The following is a 26,852-nucleotide window of genomic DNA, read 5'->3' as shown; positions in this document are numbered from 1 at the left end:
ACCTTCGGCATAGGTTTTGCAATGGTTAGAATCTTGCTTAAAATGGATGTTTTATGGCTCTATCATAGCTAATTAAATCATTTTAATCAGAAAAATGTCAAAGACCGATGTAAGAGCAACTACATTAAAGCAGAAAAACGTTTGGGAAATTAGTTATTAAATAGAGTACTGTAATGGTACCAAATACGGACTGCTATTTTTCGTGGGGGAGAGGGGGAATAAGTTGGTTTTTGTTTTGAAATTACTCCAAACAACTAGGCTATGTTGTCGTTGTTTCTTAGCGGGTTCTCTTCTATTGGTTTTACGAGATATACAATCCCAACCACCACCTCTTCAGCTAAAAAGATTCGTGTCCTAAATGGAATTAGAATCCAAGTCTTTCCAAACTGAAAGGCATCGCCATTAACGACCAGTTCTTTTAATTTTCACTGCGGGTTAAATTAACCATAATCAAATTACACTTTTAGAAATAAATATTCAAAAAGCTTTTCAGATATTTCCTGAAATATTTTAGGATAGTTCGAAAGACGTGACGCACATGTACTCCACGTATTGACTGCAGACAAAAACTTAGTTGTAATTTTTTTTTTCTTTTTTTCCGTCGTTTTTGAATTAGAATGACAACTCTGGATTCCAATATCTATTCCAAGATACGTAAGAATTCTAATTAAAACAATTAATATTAGTATCAGTGCAATTAGCTTCGCAATTAGAGCACACAGTTTAACTACAAATTAAATAGAAAGTAATCATATCGCATGCTCTGAGAGAATCAGTGTTTCTCTGCCCCCCCCTACTTATTACAGTGTTCCCACGTGAATGCCACTTCACACATCTCACGGCACAAATTAGGGCGGCTAATTTTTTTTTTCTTTTTTCTCTGGACATGTTCAAGCTTCAAGTTTATTACCGGAAATTAGGGTAATTAAATCCGGAATACAGTTGACCTTTCGTTCTAACACATGCAGTTCAGATTAATATCGTTTGACATTGTAGTTGAGGGCATGGCCAAAAGGGAATGTACTGCCAGTATCGAATACCCTAGAACGCGAGAAAGGGTGGAGAAAAAGGTGGCTACAAATTAAAATATCTCGAATATCTGAAAAGTCCAATTTGTTAGTTTGATTAAATCCATCTTGTTTCAGTCGCACTTTTTTTTTTTTTTTTGGTGTGAGATAATGAGCATCAGATATCAATGGAATTTTTTTTAAAGGACAGTTCAGAATTCCTGTTGCTCCCAAACTTAATAGAACCTTTTGGTGCATAACAGGAACGGTGGAAAAAAATTGTGAAAGTTGCTTTATATTACACGATGATTATTAGTTCCTTATGCGAAATTCGATTACTGTTGTTTTTGTACACCATTTGAGACATGACGTCGAAAGAATCAAGCAACAACTGACCATTTTATTCTTATTAATATAGTTTTAGCGACATTGAAACAAACTGAAGGAACCACATTATAACATATATGATAATCCTACCCACTTATGGTGGTACTATTTGCGAGGAAATTCAACAATTACCTGAAAGCTTTGACAAATAGTGCACGGTAGGGTTCAAATCCATACACTCGACTACCCAGGCGGCAGATTAATATGAAAGTAGCTAAGATCAGATGCTAAAAATTGCTTTAAACTTTTTATCTATTGTGAAAAAGGGGCAGATGGGTTTGAAAAATTCTAAGATTTCTAAACTCTGGTCCAAACTATGGCTTACCTTATATTCATCTTAGAATTTTAAATTTCAAGCTATCTTAAGTTTTTATTACGTCATTAAATCATGTACAGCTGGGTTTTAGCAGGCTGTACTCGATATTAGAAGATATCTTGATTAAAACATGGATAAAACAAGTATTCAACAGGGAAGTTACGACATGTTATTTTGCGGCCTGTAAAAATTATCACCACGGATTCGAGATGTAATATCACCCGCATTTAATTAAGTTTTAAAATAGAACTTTTAATGAAACAGTTACTCTTTCTAGTATTGTAATTGACTTCTTTTCGAAAAACGGGTGCACAAAATTTTTAAATTCAAAACTGGAAAATTATAATCTTTGCCAATTTTTCTTCCTTTGGGAAAAAATTGCAACTAATAAGTCAACACATCGTTTTGATCAATTAAAGTACTTAACAGTGACAAAGTCTGGAAAAACAAATCATGAAAAACCCAAGGAAACCAAATACGTCTCATTTTTGGACCCCCTGCCCAAAATGAGTGATGAAAGAGGGAAAAAAAAAAAACATTCAAGACAAAGTTTTTCACCGAACGTATCAACAATGATGTAATTTTACGATTCAGTTTTTATTCTTTATACGTACCTATATTTTAAAGTTATTGAATGGAGTTTAAGAAAACGTAAAGGAAAAACGAGTAAACAAGGAAAGAAAAGAGAAAAATACGTAAAAATGAATAATAATAGATCGAAGTAATCAGGTTACTGTGGTTAACAACTTACTGAAACGAGATAAATATAATTGAAAATATTAAACGATACATTCAAGACTACTATGGTGTATACGAATCTAATTTGAGATTCGTATATAAATTGATATTTAAATTGGCAAAAAGCAGACATGATTCTATGCAGACATTAACTATAGCAGTCCTCCCCATAAGTTTCCCTAGGGATCTGTAATCTTCACTATTTCAGATTATACGGGTTCATCCTTTCTTCTTGACTACCTGACAACAGATGGCGCTGATACGTTATAAGTTTTTAGATTAAAAAAAATGAAACATCACAATGAATCAAATTAAGCAGAATAATCCTTTTGTGTAAGGGAGGAAATTGAACTAAAAAAGTTTAAGACAAAAATATTATAAAGGAGATTAAATATTTTTTTTCAGGAAGATACAAAAGCGATACACTATTTCAAAACAAAACCAATAAAAAACAAAAGAAAATTATGAAACACAGCAGGGAGTAATCTGAGACCCCGTGATGGGACTTTTTTGTATTTTAAATTGAGTTGGCACGAAAAACGGACAAGGAAGATCGAAAATTAATTTCGACAGTCAAATCAACAATCCTTCGAATAAATACTTTACAGGGGTAATGACTGCAACCACGTGACCAACTATCGCGCCGCGAGGGCTAATATACGTCACCAGCCGTCACGATGAGGCCAGTTAAGTGGAGGTTATTTTCCAGGGAATGTATTATTAGTGCAAGCGGCCTAACTCACCCCTGTCTTCACATAGGAGTAGAAAACCTGATAAGACACCCGTGTTCCGTCATTATTGTAGGTGTGGTCATCCCGAGTTCTGACTGATGACTTAAGCAGCGATTCGCCGCGATAACCTTTAACCCCTGACCTTATCTCGCCTTGCTAAAATTTGCAATGTGATAAACGGGTCTTTAAGACGTCACCACTAGGGTATTTAGATGCGCATTTGCTATGCCAACAAACTAAAGTTCATCCCGTATTTGTGGCTAACGAATACAGATGTCTTGAGATAGCAAGGTGTTGCCGTTAACAACTTTGTCTTAAGAATATGTTTAGCCACGAAGGAATTAAGGCACTGTTAGAAAACAAAAGGATCGTGCAATTATTACACAACCAGAAATTAATTTCTTCATCAGAGTTTTCCATTTAGCGATTAGGAAATCTAACAGTGGATCACAATGCTACAAGTTAGTTATTGGATTTAATGAAGCATCAGATTCAACAAGGGAAAAAAAAGCACATTCCAAATGATCAATTGAGTTTTAGATTTTTCGTAAGAACTGTGCATCATCCATACAAGACCGTTTAGCTAGCATTTAGCTTTCTGATAATGTCACTCGAAAGGTTAGCTGGATTGTTTTGCATTACTGTCGAAGCATCTCGGCTACGAGGCCTGTATATTATGTGTGCGCGCGCGCTCTTATGGGGGTTTGCCTGTTTGTGGCTAAAAAATGAGTTTCCAGGAGGAAACACTTCCACTCACCTATGAGACATGCAACTTATTCAGTTTAAAAGCACTTATGAAGGTTCCTGTCTTAGATCGAATTAAAACCAGGTCTTTCCACGGTGACTTGGAGTAGACCAAGGATCATGCAACTCTGGAATGCTCCTAAAGACTGAACGTTGTCTTGTTTCAAGTCTTTTGAACTCTAATACTGGTAGTAAAGGACTTAAGCCACCCCATCAGATGAGTTTAAAGGCACTTTTCTTCACGTCCTAGAGGGAACTTCCAAAAATCATATGCTGGACTATGCAAATGATAGATTACACAACACTAAGCACGTTCTGGTTGGTAGAATGATTAGCGTTTCTTCTCTCCAGCTAATAGGTATGAATGCCACTGCAAACATGGATGATTACATATTTTTAGTGGATTAATTTTCGTCTGGTGTCAGACAACCATTGTTTATCAGAAGCTTAAAATTCCGTATTCAGTACCTAGAACAAAGTCTCTGGATTATCTTGTGGTTAGCTTACCACTCACGGTAGTTAGACCAAAGTAGTGTATGTTTAAAAAATTGTTTATCACTACTTAATACAGCTGCACTAGATTACTTGTCGAAGTGACTTTCATTTTATTTTTCAATTTTTTTGCTTTTTTTTGTACGCCGCTTTAACATTTTCGACATGAAACTGAAATGAAATGTGATGTCTAATACAGAAAACAAAATGAAATTAAAATTTAACTCCTTTGTGATAAATGAATATTGAAAAGTTCTATATCTGATCTCTAAGAGGGCAGTTTCCGGATAACTTAACTCTAAACCAGTCGATAGTATTGGTGTAATTTACACGACGTGAATTTAATTCATCGGGAATTTCATCTCATCTTCTGGATTCAAATGAAAGTAATCTAATCGTGATTATCTTCCAAGACAATTTGTGTACTATATATAAACTAAACTCATCAACTTTCCAAATTAACGAATTTGATTCAACTCCTTAGAGGCCACATTTATGAGGAATACCATGGCCATATATAAATGCAGGCCTGAAGACGGTTGACTTAATTTGGAACCGCAGTCGCATACACCAGCAATGTATTTAGTTTAAAGGAATGCAATAACTTCATCGCTTCACTTCCTGACCCAAGTATAAATCTCTGCACAATAAATATATATCCCACTGTAGCACATTTCGAAACTAAAACCTGAATGTCACGCATTCAATCAAGAATACTTGCCATTGCATTGGGCTTCTTGGTAATTCGCCGAATTCTGAACAAAATTGTCATTCCCCTTTCAAGATACAGTTTTATTGAGTAATTCACCTATTCTGTGCACAGAAATGAGTATTCATGCGAGTTATTGAAAGAACCTTTTCTCCCCTGTTAAAATAATACCCAGTTTTTGGAAGTATAGAATGTGTTGAGTGGTGCGATGAATAGCTTCCTATTTCACATGAGTTATTTCGATATTTAACAGCGGCTGGAGAATTATACCAAAATAGTTTGAGCAAAACAAGCAACACTAATAATTTAGGATAAAATGTATAGAACAATTCTGTGAACTAATCAACACTCCAAGCCTAAATCATTTGCTTTTGTCGTAGCGCACCTCTCATCTTGGCAGTACAAAGAAACAACTTATTGAGTCTAGTTATCGCCTACTTCCTTCACCAACAGCAAGGAAGAGGAAATAAGCTCTTGCTCTTCAATTAAACTTAGTGCATCCACCCACCCCACTTTTATAGTGCAATTTAAACCTGTCGTTTCACAGAGGACATAATGAGTCGTTAATATAGTAACGCACCAATCAAACGCCACCGCCATTTTGGCCTACAACGTTAATTATAGTGAAGAATACCAAAAATGTGATGGCGCCCTATAAACTGTCCGATAAAAATTTCCTCTTAACAGAGGCGAAGATGGAAAAATTACATCTGTTATTGAATAAAATGATAAAGTGCAATGTTAGTTTTATTTATTTCGAAAGTTATTTTCAAGTTTCGTCTTAAATTTTAAAGTAGGCTTAATGCAAGCATTGAGCCTACTTTAAAATACGGTAATTTTTCTGTAGAAAATTGATTCAATTAACGATACTAAATTTAAACCAAATCAGTTGTCGGAGGGGAATTATTATATAAATAAAGACGTTTGTATTTACCTTAATTTACGCAAAAATATGGTCCTCGCATACACATCAAGTAAACATTTCAAGGTTGCCTTTGCTTTTTTTTTAATTAGAAGAGAATGAGTAACCTCTCGGCTTACTCTTGGATCAATGTGGTACTTTGTTTTCTCACATTCCTATGATACGCTGAAGTAAGATGTTTCAAATATTTATCTTTCTTCTGTTACTTTAAACAAGCTGCAAGTGTGAACAGATGAGAATACCGCTACAAAATACGACTTAGCTGGAACATGAAATGGATATTCCCATGATTCGAGGAACTAGTCTCGCACACACTAGGTCACTATTAATGACTAACTACTTAAGACGCTGACAGAGCAGCTTGCTAGTGGAAGAGAAGTGTCGTTACTAAGCAACTGTTTCATATTGTTGTCCATTTCATCAAGTGGAGTTTGCTTTTCTGTCAGAAACACTTATCTTTCGTCACACATAAGCCATTTGCACGCACCATAACCAAAGAACTCTTTCATTCACTACATGCCAACATTGTCGCTGTTTAAAGACTTGATTCTCTAAACATTCTAACCACCCACCATTCTTAGAGAACCATCAAGTTCGCCTCTAGCAAAGATATCGCTTGCTACAGTCGAGATTTGTATTATAATTCCCCCTCCCCTGTACGATAAACGCAGTTAAGCATTTCTTCCCACATGGAGTTTTCTCCTACTACCCCCACCGGAGGGTACACACGAACAGGTTTAAGTAAGGCTTAGTCTAGTGTTACTAAGATTGATCAATGATGTAATCGAACTAGGATCGCAGCACAGGTGTGAATCAAGTCCGCTATCTACATAGACACTGTCGCGCCTTTGCCTTGATTACACAAAAAAAGCAAACATAGCAATTAAAATTTCGTGACTGTTGTGTACCCTCACAGGGGCTAGAGGATATCTATCTTTCGTAGGTTTAGCTCTGTTCCCTAGCGTGATAAGGGATGTTTACACTTGATGTACCATCCCTATTTCTTGTTTATGTTTTAGCCGACACGTATATAAGCTAATCCAAAGATTTTTTTCAGACATTTTATACACAGTAGTCGATAGATTCTGGCAAGGTATCAATTAGCTTCTTTAATATTAGAACGTTCCATCACGTTGGCGAGGTCACATTTGGCAGGTCCATTGCTGCCAGAGGTAAAAGCACTGGAAACTTAAGCATACTAATAATGGGAGGTTGACTGGCGCCTGATCCTTTAAAAGCGAAATCAGATCTCATATGCATGTAGTATAGGAGGATAACTCGTGACGAAATATCATATATAGAAAATGAAAAAAAAAAATTGATAGAATCTAAGCGTCTTATGAGGACGATACACATCCAGATAAAGTACGGTTGTTTTGTTTATTAAATTTCATTTAACTTGCAAAGACAGAAGATTCCAAATAAAGCATCAATTTTCATATAACAATTTCCCACTGCTTTTGTGATAATTCCATCATAAATTATTTTTCCATTTATGGTGGAATCAATTTAACTGATTCCATCTGAAAATTGTAAGTTGTCTTCTGATATTATAAACTATCAAACCTTTTGATTTCACAGTATTTTCATTAGTCATAAGCAAATAAGACTCCAAAAAAGATTAAATATTCTTAGTTTTGTCTTATAAATCCAACTAAGTTCAAAAGGTTTCGCATGTAATATATATAATTAAAAATATTTTTAAATGACTTCTTAATTAAGATAGCTTCCAGTCGGTAATTACGTATAAACTATATAATTTCAGAGATTATACAAGTATTCTGCATTACTTTAATGTTATATGAGAAGAGATGAGTTCAGAATAGTTAGGGACCCCTAAATCACCTCATAAAAAAGACCTACTTGATATTTAACGAATGTTATTTTCAAGTAAGATCAACATAAAAACTTAAATTGTTACTTATGTAGTGTTAAGTAAAAAAATTCTACAAGCATCATTGCTTAAACATTAGTTTATATGTAGATGTAATTTAAATAGTTCCTAATTTATACACGAGACCATTCCTGAGTAGATAATTGTTTGTACGCTATTCATTCTAAATTATGCTAATAAATTATTTTTAACAAGACTTAATTTTGGTGACTAGTTATGTGACCCTGCCGTAATGGCTGATCATTTACATAATATTAGAGCTGCAACATTCATCCGTCATCACTATTCAGATATCATTCTTTAAATGGTGCATTTCCCCTATACTTCTGACCTCTATCTCTTGAGGGAGATTTTCACATCCCTACTGAACCGGTTTCGAATCACTTAGGAAGCGAATAACCTTTATAAGGGTTTCTCAGCTGAGGCTGAGTTAGCGGTCTCATACGGTGGTGGTACAATTTCCTCCCAGAAACTCGGGATTTTGATGAGGCAAAACAAGTAACCGGCGAGAATAACACATGCGGACATAATGAAGAGTATTACAGCTTTAGTTGCTTCTGCTGTAATTCCAAAAAGTTTGGAATTGGGTTGTCATGAATAAAAAAAAGTACGATGTTATTTCCTTGTAGACAAACTGTAATAACGAATATTTACAAGATTCAGTTTATCCACTGATTCAAAAGATTAGTTTTGTTAGGTTTGTAGTACCTTCTCGAACTATTATGCTATTTCAAGGAGAACCGAAGTTCATTCATGTACATTTATTTCCTGCTATTCTACGCATACAATGTCATATAAAGTTTGACAGTTTCCTTGAGAGCTGTGATAAGTTGGAACCATACTGTGCAAAAAATATGGCTATAAAAACAAAGGAAATATTCGAATTGATGGATAACTGTTCTTTTAAATATTAAAATAGAAAGATGTTAATGACGATAACCAGATTTTGTTCATATTGAGCATTTTCTAAAAGTGCTTTATGTTTAGTGACATTTTGGATAAACGCCTCTTCCTCATCAGTGTTCATATTTTTAAGTTTTCTAGAAAATATCTACAGTAGCGTACTCATCACTAAATTCTTAAAAAGAATTCAAGGGGTCAACTATTTACTTAAGACAAACACCCTTTAAATCTTAAATTCTTATCTAGGTATCACTGTTTACTTTAAAAATGATTTAGTTTATCAAGCCTTGCTTGTACCCATTAAAAATTTATAGCACATTTTGAATTCATTTAGATTGCAATTTAAGAGAATCGCGATAGCCCATTACGTGGATCTTTTGAATCATTAAAATTATCAGAACAGACCAAATTAAAAGTTTTGGTTACATAAGAAATTTTCATGTTCTGTAAATTGTGGTTTTTGAAACTAAACTAAAAATTCCCAAATGAATGCTGCATTAATTTGATATCCACTCGTGCTTGTCGAAGATAGCCTGGAAAAAAAATCAATAAAATAGCGTGAATTAATGCGACTCTCGATCATATCGTCAGCGAGATTTGCGTTGCCTCTCGAAGAGATTATCTGCGGAGAAGCATTTGAATTAAGTGGTGCTATCTGTTGGAAGAAGAGAAAATTACCACTTATGTTCGATTTGTTTTACTTGTACATCTACTACTGGGTAATGTGTCGTGTGTATTAAGAATAATTCAGTAGCAGAATATTAGACAGGATAATGAAGGAATCTCACAAGTTGAATTTAAAAAAAAATGAAAACAAAACGACTAATAATAAATAAATCTACGGATATGGCGAGGGGTGAGTTAAATTTCTAGTTTAGTTAGCTGACTGCAAGGCATTACCATTCTATCTTATTTCCATCATAGCGTGGATGTTTTTCGGAATGCTTTCGGTGATATGATTTTCGTTGCTGGGTGTAGAACTTCGCCCTGCTGTTGGAGGTGAAATTACCTAAAAGATATTTTAGGTAATTTCAACTAAAAGACAAACGATTTGCTATCTTCTGTACTTCTGGATATTTCAGGTTTAGCCGCAGAATTGCTATTTTAAAACGTAATTTCACTAAGAATTTACATTAATGTAAATTAATTCACAATTAATGTGAATTAATTTACATTGTGTGTAAATTAATATGACCACATTAATGTGCTCATTAATGTTTTCACACATTAATGAGTGAACACATTATGTGCTACTAAGAACCTCAGTACTGCGAATCTAATTTAAAAACTGACAGAATAAAAACTTAAAGCTGAAAAGCAAGCCAAATATTTGTGAAGGATTAAATGACTATTTTCAAATTCATCTTCTTTGTATATCTAATTGAACCATTTTAAAATAAGTAGTTATGTAAATAAAAATACTTCTGCCATTATTTCATGAACATAAAGGGAGATCCTCTAGTTACATAATTCTAATCCACTTGATAGCCTGGTAGAGAAACACGTGACAGCTGAGAAAAATTTCCCCATTTCTTTGTAACTGATAAAATATGAATAATCAACTGGATAATCGCTAATTTACTAGTCATTTCCTAAGTAGGTTCACAACAAGGCTCAGCCATTTCTAATCAGTAGTATAAAAGTCCCCCACTCCCTTAAGGAGTGATTTGACCAGTCGAGAACAGAGGGATTGGTTTCGTGATAATATTCGCGATAAATTCGTGATAAAATCAATTTTTATCATTTCGCAAATATCCACCGGAATGTCAGTACCTTTTTAAAACGATATGGAACACAGTTTTGGAAATATTTTTTGGCTAAGATTCATCGTGACGGCTTTGCGATAAGTTACCTCTGATATGCTTGTGTGTGACGGTAACTTCCACGGGATAGTTCGAGAGAGAGAGCGAACGCGCATTAACACAGTCATAAAAGTAAATATCTACTTTACGAACGTTATCGTGAGTAAGATGAGGGCATCTAAAGATTTCTATCTGTTGAAGGTCACCTGTTCAGTCTCGGCGATGACCTCATGGCGTGTCTTGAAGGAACTTTGGGCCTCATAAAAAGTACACGTTGGTATAAGGATCGAGTCATTAGGAGGGTGTACAAACGTTTGAAGACTAGGCAAGACATTATTCCAAATTACGCCCTTGATCTTTACAGAGGTGAACGGAAGAGGAAGATCGAGGTTGCGGTATCGTATATGATTTAGAATGTTTGGCATTGGAACAGTGATTTAAAAAAATGCCATTTAAAGAGGCTCGAATATTAGGCCGACATGTTTACATTAATCTGCAGTTGTCATTATGAAGGTGTATACTGTAATTTTTGAAAACTGCTCTTCCCACAAAAAATTAATCTTACACTGAAATATCAAATTACAATGGAACTATATAGTGTTAACATGATACTTCACATTTTGCCAGTAATGTTCTGTCAGTTCGATATTATCTAACCTCTGACTCACACATAACATTAGTGATAGTTTTAACCCCTTTCGTGGGCTATATTTCGTATTAAAAAAATCATCGCAATAATATTCCCAAACATCTTCAGGAAAACATGCTTGTTCCCCATCCTCTGTCAACATTGTTTTTTTAGAAACAAAAAACATTAAAATTGTGTTATCTTACATCTTTCTTTATAATCCTCCGCGATAAAGAGTTATTTCAGAGAAGACTTGGAATTTTCTGAGTTCAACTCTAAATCATTTTCTCACTCGCATTCATTAATGCAATTCAACTGCAATATAATCCTGTTCAGTTAAGGATAGCCAAGATTGAAATATATGTTAAATGAACACGTTTAACATATATTTCATTTGTGTATTCTTTTATTTAACATCAATATATTGTTCTCACCTGTGTAGAAAGTAATAACTTGAGTGTCTTACACACTTAAATAGAGAAATAACAGTGTAAACTAACTCAATAAAACCAGGAAACGCAAACTTTTATTAACATTTGCGGTAGCAATATACCAAGCCTTCAGAATGATCTTGGATATGAAGTCCATGTGATGGGGTTCATTGCCACTTTTAGAGCCACCAGGAAGTGCTCAAAAAGAAATATTAAAAAACATTTAATGAAGCTCTATCAGCAGTGAAAGTAAACAGTCTAACAGACTGGATTTTATTTACAAGGTTACGAAAGAATAACTACGATATTTACTTATTAGCTTCATATTACATATTTTGAAGTTCAGTCTTGCCATCTTGGAACACTAGTTTCCAAGATCACAGCAGTAACATTAACCAGTTATAATGCTACATTACCTAGATTTCAAATGTCACTGGAAATGAGCACTGTTTATTCGTTGTCACGTTCGTTCTACGCAAGTGATCTGACAGAAGTTTCCAGTCTCATTAATAACGTAAAGCTGGATTATGATATCCAAATGAAGTCGTACTTACTTTCATTACAAATTATTTAGTTACCTCAACATACTATGTTGAAAAATGAGGGAAACGAATTTACTTGAATTTTTTTTTTAAATGAAAATTTGACTATTTTAAATTAGTTAATATTTTTTTACAAGACCAGCTTAAGTACGCAGATTTATTCCAAGCATTTCAGTATGATGGAGGATTTTATTTTTAAGGAATTGATGCAAATGATAACCGAGATGAGCATCGTAAGTTTTTAACGTAAACACATTCAAAAAAAATTTTTAATGCAGGTGGATTCAATAATCATATCAAGTTGAATTTTGAAGCTAATTTGAAATGCCTTAGTAACAAAATTTAATCGTAAAATAAATTATTTAAAATAAACACCGGTCTTAAATATTTCACGCGATCTTAAGATCCAGGGAGAACTACCGTATCAATCGATTAAGGTTTCCAAATTGCAATCTGCTACTAATTTTAATATAATCAGTGAATGTTGAGAAGATAATTTAACAATTATACAAAATGTATAAATTTAAATTAGAAATAGTTTCTAATTTAAATTTATACATATTTATACCCAGTTTAAATATGTTACTGTTAACTTGAATCATCCACTAATAAGTATATTTTTTAAAAAACGTAAATTTGCAAGCACCCATCACAGGGTCACCTGGTTGATCATACGGATAGAATATCTGGCTTTCAATTTACAGTTTGTTGATTCAAATCCGACTAACTTCGGATTATTTAACGCTTACCTATTCACTATAGTAATGTGATATACTCATAGCCTTACCTTTCGACGGTGGTAATCATAAAATAAGTTTAATAAACTTAAATCTAAGTGGTTTTCCTCCTATGTGATTTTGAAACAAGCTTGAAATATAAGTATCGGTAATTGACACAGATATAGTTGGTATTTTTGTATATTTCTTTAGGATGTTCTTGATCAAGATTTAAGTGTCAGGAATAAATCCCAAGTACAGAATTCATTGAGGTTTGCGAAGAACAGAACAAAACCTGAATCTCAACGATGCTTAATGATTGCCTATTTTTAAAACTCCTTCGTTCTGATATTGGCCATAATAAACACAAGGAAGTGAGTCGAAGCCAATCATCGTAGAAATATCCAAGGACAGTTACATCCAAGGACTAACGTACAGCTAGGAAGTGTTAAAAACAAGGGGGGGGGGAGGGGAGTGAATGAAGATTAACTTCTCATAATGGGAAGCGCTAACAAACGCTCAAACTGAATTTCAATGTTGTTTATTAAAATCAATTTAAGTAGGGAGACTGGGGAAGTACTTTTGCTGAGAATAACTTCTTGTAACATGTTCTAAGATAGGCAAGAACTTTGCTTGATACTTCGATTGCGTAGGAGGGTACAGATGACTTTTTTTGAAGGATATTACTAGCGCAGTGAACTTACTAATTAGTACTCGCCCATTTTCACAAAGGGAACTGATGAAATCTACAAACAAAACAAACAACAAAAAAACGCAATTCAATCTCCCCCCCCCCCCATCACAGAAACGCTAATTTCGTTTAAATGGACTCAAGGAAGTAGATGATTCATCGGCTCTTCTTATTTGACACCGCGAATGGTTCGAAAGCGTACGATACGATATTCGCATAAAGCAAGATTTACGGATTGTATAATGATTAGCACATCCATGGTATACTAGATGTGACCGAGTCTTACTTCGCGAGTGGGATAGTCATTACAATATCGGGTCTGTTTTATTATCCATCCTTTCAGTTCATTTCAACGCAGCTGAAAACAGTCGCATGGTAATTTAATTTTAATTTATTTTTTTAAAAAACAAATGCTTCTCTAAGACCAAAATAAGAATTGATGAGGCATTCACTGTATCATCTGAATTCTGATCAACTTATTAGAATAAAAAAAAAGACTTCAGTTATGTATCTTGTACGAATCATGTAATTCAACGTACTGTACTGAAACTGAGTCATGTAATAAGATTTATCTGAAGATCTAAATTGGACAAAAGATTTGTTTAAAGTCTACGGGGGTTGGGAAGAAAGAGGTCACCATCATGTCACGTTTAATTAATATTTTACTAGAGTAAATATATCCGTTCGTTTTAATAAGTCCTACTACAGAGGTAAAACAAGGTCATCCCCCTTACCCCCCACATTGTGTTCTTCGCACTAACCTGACCTTCATGTATTACCACCATTAAAAATACTAATGTTTTCCTTGAACTGCTCACGTCATGACTTGTGGACGTATTTCCATAACTTCCTTTGTTCTCATTCATGCTTCAGCCAAACAGTTTTTGCCTTGAAATTATCATGGATGTGATATATTAAGGTCTTGTTCTCAACTCTCATTTCGGCAAATGGTATTACAATAAATTAAAAACGAAGAGGTCATTGCATAGTGAGGGGAAAAAAACGTTATATTGCATACATATCAAACACGGTAAGCTACACGTGGACAGCATACATCGCAATGTGGCTAACATTAACAGTTGTGGAATACAAAATGCTGCGATGTAGAGTAGATCCAAGAAGTTATGCACTTTAAAGTGTTCCATGTTTCTATGTAAAATGGAACATATATACAGAAAATAAATTCCGAGCCATTTGCGGAAATAATTCTACTATATATTTACAGAAAAATTTCGTGGATGAAAGTAATTTGAGATCCAAACACGAAACGAGAACTCCATGATATGAACATGCTAACAAAATGTATTAAGATATGAGAATAAAAAGTTTTTCCCACATAAATCCAAGTACATCATCTTATTAGTTTAGCTATTACTCCAAAGTAAGCAATATTTGAAGAAAAGAGCACTGACCTCTGTTACGAAAGTCAAAAAGTTATATTTCGACCGGTGTTTTGGTAGTTTTTCATAAAAATGCTATTTTTGATAACGGAAGTGTATTGGGCTACGTGAAAGCACCTATTTCATCATACAAGCACACAGAAGTCAGATTCAAACAGATTGAAAGAATTTTTTTTTTCTCCCACTCACAGTGTTGAATGTTTCGTTATATGAAAGAAACAGTTTAGATGTGACTTAATATAATTTGAATTTCGTTCAGGAGCACGCTATTTCCGAAATAATCATTAATAATTACAGAAAACTGTCAAATCCTCCCCCACCCCTTTCCAACAGAGGAGGATTAGCCAGGTCATTCTACTTTGGACAAGAGTAGTATGTTCCTCAATACCTAGAAGAAAAATTATTCCCTAATTTAGGTAGTCAAGTTATTAACAATGAATATACAACAATGACAAAATGATCTTTGTCATCGCCAACCCAGGAGCTTCTCACTTTTTTTTTTTTTTTTTTTATTAAGACACCGATACCATTGTGATTGGCAGTGACACAATCGCTTTCGAGTATTAGTCAACTTCTCTCGTGTCGCGTACGACATTCCCACTTACAGTGGCAGAATTGCTGTCTGAAATGCTTACCTCCTTCCCACTTCGATAAAGCTCTTCATTGCAATCTGTTAGTCGACCAGAAGTGAGAATTGGAACGTCGCATCAAATATTGTAATAATTTCACTGTAGTAAATTGCTTTTATGTGAGCGTGTCATCTTCTTGCATACTCTGCATTTACTCAAACAATGCATTACAAATTTGTATACTCAAATATTTACTAAGAATGCACACGTCACATGTTATGTGCTGCTTTGATCCTAAAAGGAGCAGTTCGATAACATTTTAATATCTTAATTACAGTATAAATTTTGTTAAGATCTATCAAGGACTCACTAATAAGCAGATAAACTCCAGTCACATTTACCCTTTAGTCGTATTTCAACTGATCAGTTTTAGCTCTCAACTAAATGTATTGCAAATTAACGAAGCAGTAGTCAGCGAAAAAATGCAGAATAAATTTAAATTAATGGCATTCGGATATATTTCTCACACCGCACGCATATATTCTAATTGTCAGTTATTCCAACTGACAATAGAATCTATTGCCAGTGGGAATAGCTGACATGAGTTGCCAACATAACTCGTCGTTTTGATACTTCGAAAAAAAAAAAAAAAAGCAATTTAAAGTGCTTGCTACTCACCTTAGCTAAGCCTTCGATGGAGCTTACGTTTCTGTAGGTTACTTAATGCAAAATAAGTTTCACGTTAAGTTTCTGTTCCTTCACGAACAACTTACTTTAGGGAAGGCAGCTAACGTGCGACAGCATGATTTAAATGGCACACTCACTCCTTCTAACCCATTCGAAAACATTAAAAGCAGTTGAACGGGACGCATGTACTGTGACCCTCCTACTGCCACTTCTGTTGTCCTTGTTCTAATTTTTCAAACTCCTTTGACCGACGGTTCGCTCGCCTGCCCCGCTAGATCACACGGAGGCAGGAGCAAAACTGATGCGACATATAAACGCCTCACACTGTGGGAAGTATGCGAATTCACCGACTCAGAACAGACCCGCAGAGGCAAATTCCAGTTGGAGCCGAACTAGGCTAAGATAGACTAGGATGTTGCGCCTGCAACTCTAAGTGCCTTTACACTTGCTCTCTGCCGACTTGTTACTGATGGGAGCAATCGCGGAAACTTCAGAGCGTGGCGCCACCTGGTTTTAACGTAACTCTTCAGTCACTAAACAACTCAAGTGATAGGCTCAAAGAAAAAAGAAAAATTACTTGCTTCGTCACTTTTAAACTGTTTTATTTGCCAAAATTTCGGCAAAATAAGTGTAAATGATAGTAATATCTGGCTGGAAAAATCAAGTAATGAAATTTGATATTTCGAATCAAGATGGAAAATAAAGTTTCAATTGGGCCATTTTTTCTAACCAATTAGGCAAAACAAAACAAAACAGTACATGTCTGCAAAACATAAGCCAAAAATGGCTTTACGTTCAGTTGCAGTGATATTGAATGGCGTCCCAACACAAGAACGCTATTTGAGAATTTCACTGTTTCTAATTATTTCTCTACATGTATGACACTTTCTTGGCTTCGCTGAGACAAAGCCTGCCAAGGTTTTTGCTATGACATTTATGAATATGCTTTGCTTTTGCAGATATATATTACGATTCCCATTGCCAAACATAGTAGAAAACAGTAGAATGTTGAGAGTGAAATATTATTTTATTAACGTTTTCAGTGATTTTTACGAGATATATGCACAATGCAGTATTACCTTTCGTAATATAAATTGCCAATGTGTACTTGACATCATGAATTCTAAAATTACTTGATTTCAAGAATAGATTTATTGTCATGTCAGATAAGCTGGTTTCTACGCTAAATGCTTTTAAATTCAGACATATTGTGACTTTAATTATAGAATTCCCAATGTCCATTTTATTCATTTGGTTACGATAAAAAATAGTACGTTTTTTAAGACAGAGGATGTTCAACCTCAGGACTATAACCATAAAAGGAAACAGCCTAGTATTCTGCTATTATACTTGTCTGGCTACTTGGAAAGTGAAAATTCATATTTAACTCTAGATAATGAAAGCAGTGTTGTAATATTTTTTAAGGTTTAGCCATCTACTCACACACATACATTAAAAACTAATATCAATATCATTGAAGGCATCTCCGAAGATAAATTATAACCCCTTAAAAGGAATCAACTACTTAAACAGCTAGTGAAATAAACCGAGGAACAACATAAATATTTATTACTATACATACCAGAAAAATAACAAATTTAATTTTATAAAATGCAAAAACCGAAGTCGTTTCCTTTGTGAACTTATGTTGAAGTAATTGATCAGAAGAAAGTGTCGCATTTAATATGAAAAGAACTGATCCGGAAGAAAATGTTCTCGAATAATATTGAGTTAAAATAAGTCGTAACCGGGTGATCTCTGGAAAGAAATTTCTCAATAGTATCCATAAAAATCTTTGGTTTGATTGAAGGAAGTGGTGTCATGTAAATTATTTTTATAGGCATCTTTTTTTTTTTTTTTTTTTTTTTTGCAGTCAACTGGATGTAGGTTCGAATCCCACCATGAACTTGGATATATGTGAACTGCTCTAAGTTGGAGCTGAATTTCATTTTATTCACTGATGCAAGATAACTACGATTGCTTATTGTAGGAGTGAAATGAGTAAAAAATTCCACTGCTTTAGTCTCCAGAGTTTTCTTTATTTCTTAATTCTGAGTCCACCCAAAATACTAATCGAGATCTAGGGAAGGACTCGCAACTTTTATGTATAATTCCCATAAAATATCTTATTTCTTTCTGCAATAACAGCGTAACTTATGTTTCTTTTACACCAATAATTTGAATAGTTTAAAATATTTTCTAAAATTCTAAAAATGTAGCATACCTTTTTGTAAACCTTCCATATCATAACATAGCAATTATCATAAAGATTTCTAAAAATAGAACATTTGAATGTGTATACACTGCTTGGAAAGAAGTGAACGGTGCATCGTGCTATGTAACGAATCACGTGTTTGTAGCCGTTATTAATTGGAGGAATAATATTGATACTCCCAAGTCAGTGCAACTGTGTCCGGGTGAAATAGCTGCGAGAAGGGAAATGACTCCATTTAAAAGAATCATTGTGATAGGATGCCATGTAACAGGCTTCTCTTCGGCAAATTGATGACAATTTGGGCCATCCCAGTGTGATCAATGGATGACAACACGTGGATGTCAAAAATCGGATCGGTGTGGTGTCACTGATTTTTGACATCCAAGTAAAAAATTAGTGACACCACAGTGGGCGACTCGCTACACTCCCCGATTGTGACCTTAGGGTGCAACGAAGGATAATATGCAAAAGCTGTCATTTGTCGGCCGACACGTTGAATGCGGAGTTCCGGACATCGATTGGAACACAGAAGCATTCAGAACCGAGATTCAACATGGGTTTCCATGGTAGCACCGCAATATGCAAGCGCTGTGTTTCCCGAACCACCATTCAGCGTCATATTCAGTGGTGAAAAGAGCGTGGACAGGGGACGTGGAAGCTTCGAAACCGGTGTTATAGTGCGACAAATCACGTTACCCTCTACCGAAGAAATGGACAGGTGTGGGTGTGGCAGATGCTCAGTCAACGTCTCTTATCAGAGTGTGTAATCCCAACTATGAAATTTGGAGGTGGAGATGTGACACTATTGGTCCTGTTTTTCCTGGTTTGGCCTCAGACTTCTATCGTCACGGACATTGAACTCCGAGAGGTATCCAAAAATTCTGGACAATGCAATACTTCCTACTTTGTGGAGTTTCTACGGAACTGACCAGTGTCTCTTTCAGCAAGACAATACATCGTGTCATAAGGCTGCTTCTGTACCTGCCTGGTTTGTGGACATGAACGTCATCAGATCTCAACCCTACTGAACACCTATTGGATGAACTGGAGCGTCAGGTGAGCTGAAGGGACGTTTGTCCCCACAATAGTCCAGGACCTCATTACCTTCCTTCTGGAAGAATGGTCCAAAATTCCTATTGATCGCCATTGTAGGCTTGTGGAAAGTATGCCCAGTAGGATTGCTGCAGTCATCGCAGCGAAAGAAGGTCCTACATCCTATTAATGTGGGCAGAAGTCAGCGGACCCCATAGTGTGATTAACAAACAGCTATGAGGTCTGCTGACTTCTTTCCAAGTGGTGTATTTATGCGCTGAATTTTATCTGGTGAGATACCAGTTAAATTTGCAATATACAATATATACAGACATGAAGATAGATCGTGAACAGTCATAAACATCAGAGAATCCACTGAGTTGTATAAAGCGGTCTCAGTATAAGTTACTGGATTTATTGTGTCAGTGGCACACTCAGGATTTAATCTTGGGGGGGGGCACTCAAGATTTAATATTGGGGAGGGAGGAGAGTTAAGTATACGATTTGAGAATACACACTATGCATTACATACGATCTATGACTGAGCATCTGCAGTGATCGCCAATACATGATACCCATGATCTCCTTTGGCCCTGCTCGGGCAAACGAAGTAGCGCTCGGTCCGACGGAGCAATACTTCGTTCGCCTCACGTTCAACAGTGACCGTGATTCCCGAGAGCTATAGGGTATTCTCACCTTATGTGACCGCTAATTCATAAGTAGTATAGAAATAGAAGACACGACACAACATAAATAAAAATAAAAAAATTTAATTAGGAAAAGATTTTTGGAAAATTTTCTAGTGTTTTTTCCTTTTTTTTTGGAGGGAGAAGGGCCCCCTTGGCCCCCTCCCTGGGTGCGCCACTGTATTGTGTGTTTTGTGTGAAGAAATGGAATCGAGATCTAGGGAAGTATATTTGAATACGTGGAATTTTTGATGGTGCCTGATCAACGGAAACTGATATACTGCATATGTGGGAGGTTTGAAGAGTATACATAAAAAATGCATTGCTATCCAACCTCATAAAATCTCAGCCACACCCATTAGGGCATTTCAGATCATTTAATCAGTTAGAAGATTAATTATTCTCATACTTTTTATGCTATTCGCACATATCCTAGTTTAGTATAATTTTATTATGGGGTTCTTCAATTAACTCCGAACACGTTCTAGTTTGGGATAAGAAGTGAGTCTCTCTCTCTCTCTCTCTCTCTCACACACACACAGTTATAGTTATGCAGTATTACACAATATACATATCAGTGATATAAGTCTGACATTAAAAGGTGATATTGCATTCTCCGAATGTTGACATTGAGAGATTCTCTTGTAAGCATTTCCGCGAGCACTGACGAGGTTAAATGCAATACTTTACACTGGTCAATACGCAGAGTTGTTTAAACAATTACTTCAAGGCCAAACACGCCCATGAGTGTCTATATAATTCTGGCAATAAGAAGAATAAAGAACATCATCATTATCTATATTCAGCATAGCTCCAGGTAGACACTGTCATAGAAAAATAATAATGAGTAAATAGAAAGCAGAAATAAGGAAATGAAATAAGGTGAAAGTCAATTTATGTTTGCATTCACACCATTCTAATAAACAAGACTACAGTGAAAAGTAAACTTAACAGAGGAAACCCATCTGCTGCAGTCATAATCTAAATCAAGGAAGGGACTGGTTTATTTTACCAAAAGGGAGTTCTATTCTTCATATATTAAATCATGTTACTGCTAGGAATATGAAAAGATTTATCTCCATCAATTCAAATAAAAGAGAGAGAGAGAGAGAGAGAGAGAGAGAGAGAGAGAGAGAGAGAGAGAGAGAGAGAGAGAGAGAGAGAGAGAGAGAATCGTATTGCTCTAAATGTGTTTTCAGATGTGTTGCTCTAAATGTAAGCTTTCTCTTGCTTCGATTCTAACCAGGGCCGTCGCCAGATTAGATCGCGCCCTGAGGCAAACAAATATCGCCCCTGATGGATTATAAGGCGAAAATATAAGAAATTCTCCAATTGCTATTTTGTTTTTATTAAACATTTAATTAATAATATTAATTAAATGTTTGCTCTACTGGGATATCGCACAATGAAACTGTTTATAAGCTCTTCTAAATTTAAACATTAAGCTATGTCTGCCTCTATCAATATCGTTGCTAGACCAACCAATCTCTCTTGGGTCATTGCTGTTCGCAAATAATTTTTAATCAGTTTAAGCTTGGAAAAACTTCCCGCACTTGCTACGCTAATAGGAATTGTTAAGCTCCGCCGTGAGGCAGGCTGCCTCTATGCTACACCTTGTCGACGGTACTGATTCTAACATTGAATTCTAAGTCAAAGTAAAAATTAAATCAACTAGAAAAAAAGCTAAGACAGGGATTTGAAAAATGCAGATGTGAATGAATATGATCTTATCAACTTTACTGGACATTAAGCACCTGAGGTATTAACCTCAAAATCTTCTGTCACCTTTTCATTCCAAAAGAGTACATGGAACTGTTTCAGTTGAATCGGTAGGGAGCCATTTTCTTTCTTTCATCATTGTCATGGCCAATTGCATTTATGATGCATGATAGACGAGAGCCCATATTTGTATGCATAAGGCACACGTGTGTGTGTGTGTGTGTGTGTGTGTGTGTGTGTGTGTGTGTGTGTGTGTGTGTGTGTGTGTGTGTGTGTGTGTGTGTGTAAAAGACACGCGGTCGCCGTTTACAGTTGATTGTGCTAAGGTGTTGGATTAAAAGTCTTTGAATCTATAATGTCTTTCTTCTTTAGACTCAGCTTCATGAAACCTTTGCCACTAGGCTCTGCAAGTATACACGAGATAGAGTTAATGTTAATTATTTAGTATGATTGGAAAAATAATTTATGAGACTTGTATGTTAATTTCCATATGCTTATTATTATTATTTATATAAGGTGGGAAATGAGCTTTATATCATTGGTCATCGTAGGAATTGCTGTATACGTCGTGTACAATGAAAACATTTTTTGTCATATAGCCTATATGTCATATATTAGTCGTACTATTTGTCATATTAGTCGTTATAACGACTAACACAACGATATAGCTAGTAACATATAAAATGACCTGTTATATCAGGTTCAATTTTTGTTTAGTTGGTCCCCAAATCGTAATAAGTTTACAGCAGCACAGCGAAGAAGTCTCTTTACTGCTCACTTTTTCTTAAAGAAAAAAAATGTAAAAACGAAAAATCTTTAGAGCAAATCCTATTGCTAAATTGGGCTTCCTAAATGCAACTTAAAATTCCCCTATATTATAGGAATTCCTAAGAAAGCAAACAAATCTTACAGTAGTTTGAAAACTCTTGTATAATCAGCGGAGATGATTCCACTGGGATTAAGTTTCGAAACGAATTCAGTTTGGGCGAAGAATGAAAGGCAACTGCTTTGCATTTGAATGTTAGTGGCAGGTGGGGGAAGAGGTCACAGAATGCATTGCTTAAAGTGTGTATCGAATCAATCGTTAATAATATTAAAGTTGTCAATAATCTCCTGATCTTGCAATAGATTTAGACCAAAAGTTATAATAAAAGAATCATCGAAGAATGCTGAAACTTTTCCATCAAAAAAAATCTTCAATATCTTTCCCGTCTTTAAAGTTGTTTTTTGGGAGTCTTTAATACTTGCCGATTATTTTAAGGAAGGCAAGCTTAAGGGGCCGAAGTTGCGTTGGTTCAGTAGAATTGATACATCCGTGTCTGCGTGCGGAGCGCATTTTGCATCGTTTGCATTCTAGACAGTGGCTAGAACACAGACGATGTTATTATGCTAGCGGAGAGCTTGTCATAATACAAATCTGCGAAATAAGATACGACCATACGGTAAGCCTCACGCGAAAACGTCTGTCAATGTTTTATTGACACAGCGTCTCCACTAGAGAAACGTAGTTGTGGATCACATGACTACATGCTCGTTTCTCGTATAAGCACTTTGGATTTCGTTTTATGTAGTTATGAAAAGAACAGGGTTTTTAGAAAGAAGGTCAGTGCTATTGCAGACCTGTAGAACAGGATTTCAGTTGCTTCCCAACTGGGTTATTTCAGAATAAGTTTCAGACAACTAAGGCTGTTATATTGTAAACATAGAAAGCAGAAATATAGATCCGGGGAAATATGAGGATACTCATATTTGTTATTTACATCATTTAAAAGTATATTAATATATGAACTCGTTCTAGCTTGAAACTCGAAGGCTGTTAAATCGTGATATTTTTATTAGCAATCAACGTTCAAAAAAGTTGATTGCTAATAAAAAGGTTTAATTGCTAATTAAATTATTTAAAATAGCGAGCATAACATCCATAATTTACTAGAGTTCAAAGTTTTAAAAAGTAATTTTCACTCATTTCGTTGTAGAAAAACTACCTAAAATGTTTATCACTGCCAGTTTTTTTATACATAATTTAATGCAATTATAGTTCGTGAATTAAAGTTTCGTACTCCCGGGTGTATGTTTCCTAGGAAACGGAGATATTCATGGATAAATATATAAAAGTATCAGAGCACAACTAAGTTACATGTTTTAACACTATTTCGCTCCCTCTAGACACTGACTTCCTTTCCCTATAGGCGTGTACTTCATTACAGAAAAATTGATGCACGGAGCAGCAAACTCAAGACACATGATAATGTTAAAGATTTTCCTGAGAGACTGTTCATCATCTCTCTCTAAGTTACGAAACTAGATTATATTATACCATGAAATGTTTTATTACATGCTAGAAATAATAAGTAAATAAGAACTACGAGAAAAAAAATTAATCCAACAGATATGTAGAATAATGCGAAAGTATATCAGCCCTCAATATCTTGTGAATTCAAATTTGTGAATGCGCTGCGTTAATCACAGATAGTCAACTAAACCTAAACCTTTACAGTGTGTGCCAGAAGAAGGATTAATATTCGTAGCTGTAACTTGTAAATTATGTTCATTGGCATAAAGAGAAGGATAACGTTTCTCATAAGACAAACATCTGAAACTCGAGTATAAAAATAGAAAACATGTCATAATTACGCATGCTTGATTGACGTCACACTCACAGCAGACAGAAATGGATCCATCAGGTTTGGGTCTTTGAACTTTAGAACAGCCATTTAAGTTTTTATTTATTTTTCTTTTTGTTATTCTAATCTTGTTTCTTAGAGAAGGCAAATTATTCCTGTTGCTATAAGCGTATCTGGTTAGCCACTTCAAGAAAATTCATTTTCTTTATTGAAAATGTAATTACTTAATGTGAACACCGAGAATTTTTATCTCATTCTTAGCGATAAGTTCATGGCCTTTTGAAGGATCTTCGTGACGCGAACTGGTCTTCAGACTAACCGAAAGTGATCGCAACATCACTTTATCTCTTTCCAAGCACCCCTTTCACTCTTGGCCCCTATTCCATGTCTCCTGTCCGTGAGATTAAGCGTTCTTATTTGAAGATAAGGAATAGAAGATGACAGACTGCAAAATACCCACCTTGCCTAATTTGGTAAAGGGAAACACCTCCAGCAGACATAATCGCCCATCGGAACCTGAAAAGAAATTACAGGAAAATGCTCCGAATGAGTAAATTAGATTACGTGTCAAAAGAAAGAAAAAACATAAAAAAATCTTTAACCAACTAATTCACTTCTTTGAAATGCCTTGCAAATATAGCATTAAAATGTTATTCGCTTTTACCATCAGCAATATCAAGATCTGATATCAGTAAAGATGGGATTTCTAATCATCAATTTACTTCTAATAAAATTACCACTTTATTGAGGATCCAAAGTTACGTTTTAGGAGGAGGAATAGTTGGTAAATATTACAGGAACGAAAATTTTAGGAATGACGATGGACAAATCTTTTTGAACTATCTATTTTATCAATAAACATGAATCACATTTTCACGCACAACATATGTACACACATATTCGTTTTATTCTATAATTCAATTCTATAATTTACAATTTTATTCTGTAATTCAGTATAACTAAAATGATGGATCTATTTTTTTGTCATTTAGGAAAAGAAAACCCAAGAGTATTTTTATTCAGATTTCTTAGAAAATATATATTAGCCATTTTGATGTAATATGCCAGGAAAATTCATTTTTTATTGCTAATATCATGATTTAATGGGAATGCGGAGAATCGAGTGTTTATCTGTTTCTTAGATATAAGATCAAGGTCTTTGGAAGAATCTGAATCCTCCTTTTGAACGATCAACCCTGCAATTCCGTGGAGATGATAACATTATCCTAATTTCTTGACACGAATATATTGCATCTCCCTCGTTCATTTTTTGCATTTTTCGTTCATCCGAAGTGACAGCCGTAAGTCCACTTCCTTATCCACGTATACGTAGACGGAAATCAGCAGTCAGTAATCCTTCTAGTTTTCCTCATCTTTTTTTCTTTTTTACGCGCCCGTAACCTTCAAAGTACCCTTGGAGTTCTAATCGTTATTCCAGGACAGAGTAGCGAGCCCTATTCCCATAGCATATTTTGTATGCGGGATGAAAAACAGAATTTCCCGGAGGGAGAAACCATGCAAACCCCCGGCTAACTCACCTTCAGTTGCAAAGTCCTCATGAAGTTCTTCGCATCCTTCAAGGGACTCGAAGAAGGTTTATCTTGATTCTCAGATTCTTCCAACCGAAGGACCTTCATGGAACTGATTGAGCTACGGAAACTTTACCTTTTCCTCATCCACTTGATTTCCATTCTATGAAACAATTTTCTTTTGTGTGAATTGACTAAACTTTTACTAATATGTCAGTGAATTTAATATAGGTAAAAGTAGCATGTAATATTCAGAAGTTATAAATATATTTAGCATCTTTTATATCATCCAACCTTAAACACATTTAGCAAGTATACCACGTGAATAAGTGCATTTTCTGTCAAATCACGTAACGAATTGTTGTAAATGGATTCCAAAAACAAGTACTGTAGTGGAAATTTGGTAACGCTAATATATATGTTCAAATAAACATTTTGGGATAAGCACTGTATACAGGAGAGTTAGAAAGGTGAGTGAAGGTGAGTGAATACACTAATAGCAAAATATCTCGTCTATCAGAACGATGTTTGCGCGTATATGCTCCCGAAGAACACGAACAAAGCCAAACAATGATACATTCTTGAGTCTTTATCTCAGCACCAAGCAGATACTATGCTATATTGTACACAGGTGATATCCCCTGCTTTAATGAGATTTAACCTAGTATATAAAGCATCGAAAATTATTATTATAACCCTGACTTACGCCGTAGATCACCCATCCACTTCTTCAGCTAC

At 35.1% G+C, this 26,852-nt stretch overlaps 1 protein-coding gene across 1 annotated transcript in view; it reads right to left on the bottom strand.

The window, feature by feature from the left end:
- Nucleotides 1-24,679, bottom strand: part of LOC150098180 (uncharacterized) — a 113,895-nt gene extending 89,216 nt beyond the window's left edge. The window contains exon 1 of the mRNA XM_090406221.1: nucleotides 24,622-24,679. The gene's annotated coding sequence lies outside the window, so the exon portion shown is untranslated. The remainder of the gene's footprint in view (nucleotides 1-24,621) is intronic.
- Between the last annotated feature and the right edge of the window lie 2,173 nt (nucleotides 24,680-26,852).

This window comes from Typopeltis vanoorti, chromosome 16 (assembly GCF_054136105.1).
Source record: "Typopeltis vanoorti isolate ZY-2024b chromosome 16, IOZ_Tvanoo_1.0, whole genome shotgun sequence".
Taxonomy (NCBI): Eukaryota; Metazoa; Arthropoda; class Arachnida; order Uropygi; family Thelyphonidae; genus Typopeltis; species Typopeltis vanoorti.
The sequence above is the reverse complement of the archived record's forward strand: the minus strand, read 5'-3'. Positions and strand labels throughout refer to the sequence as shown.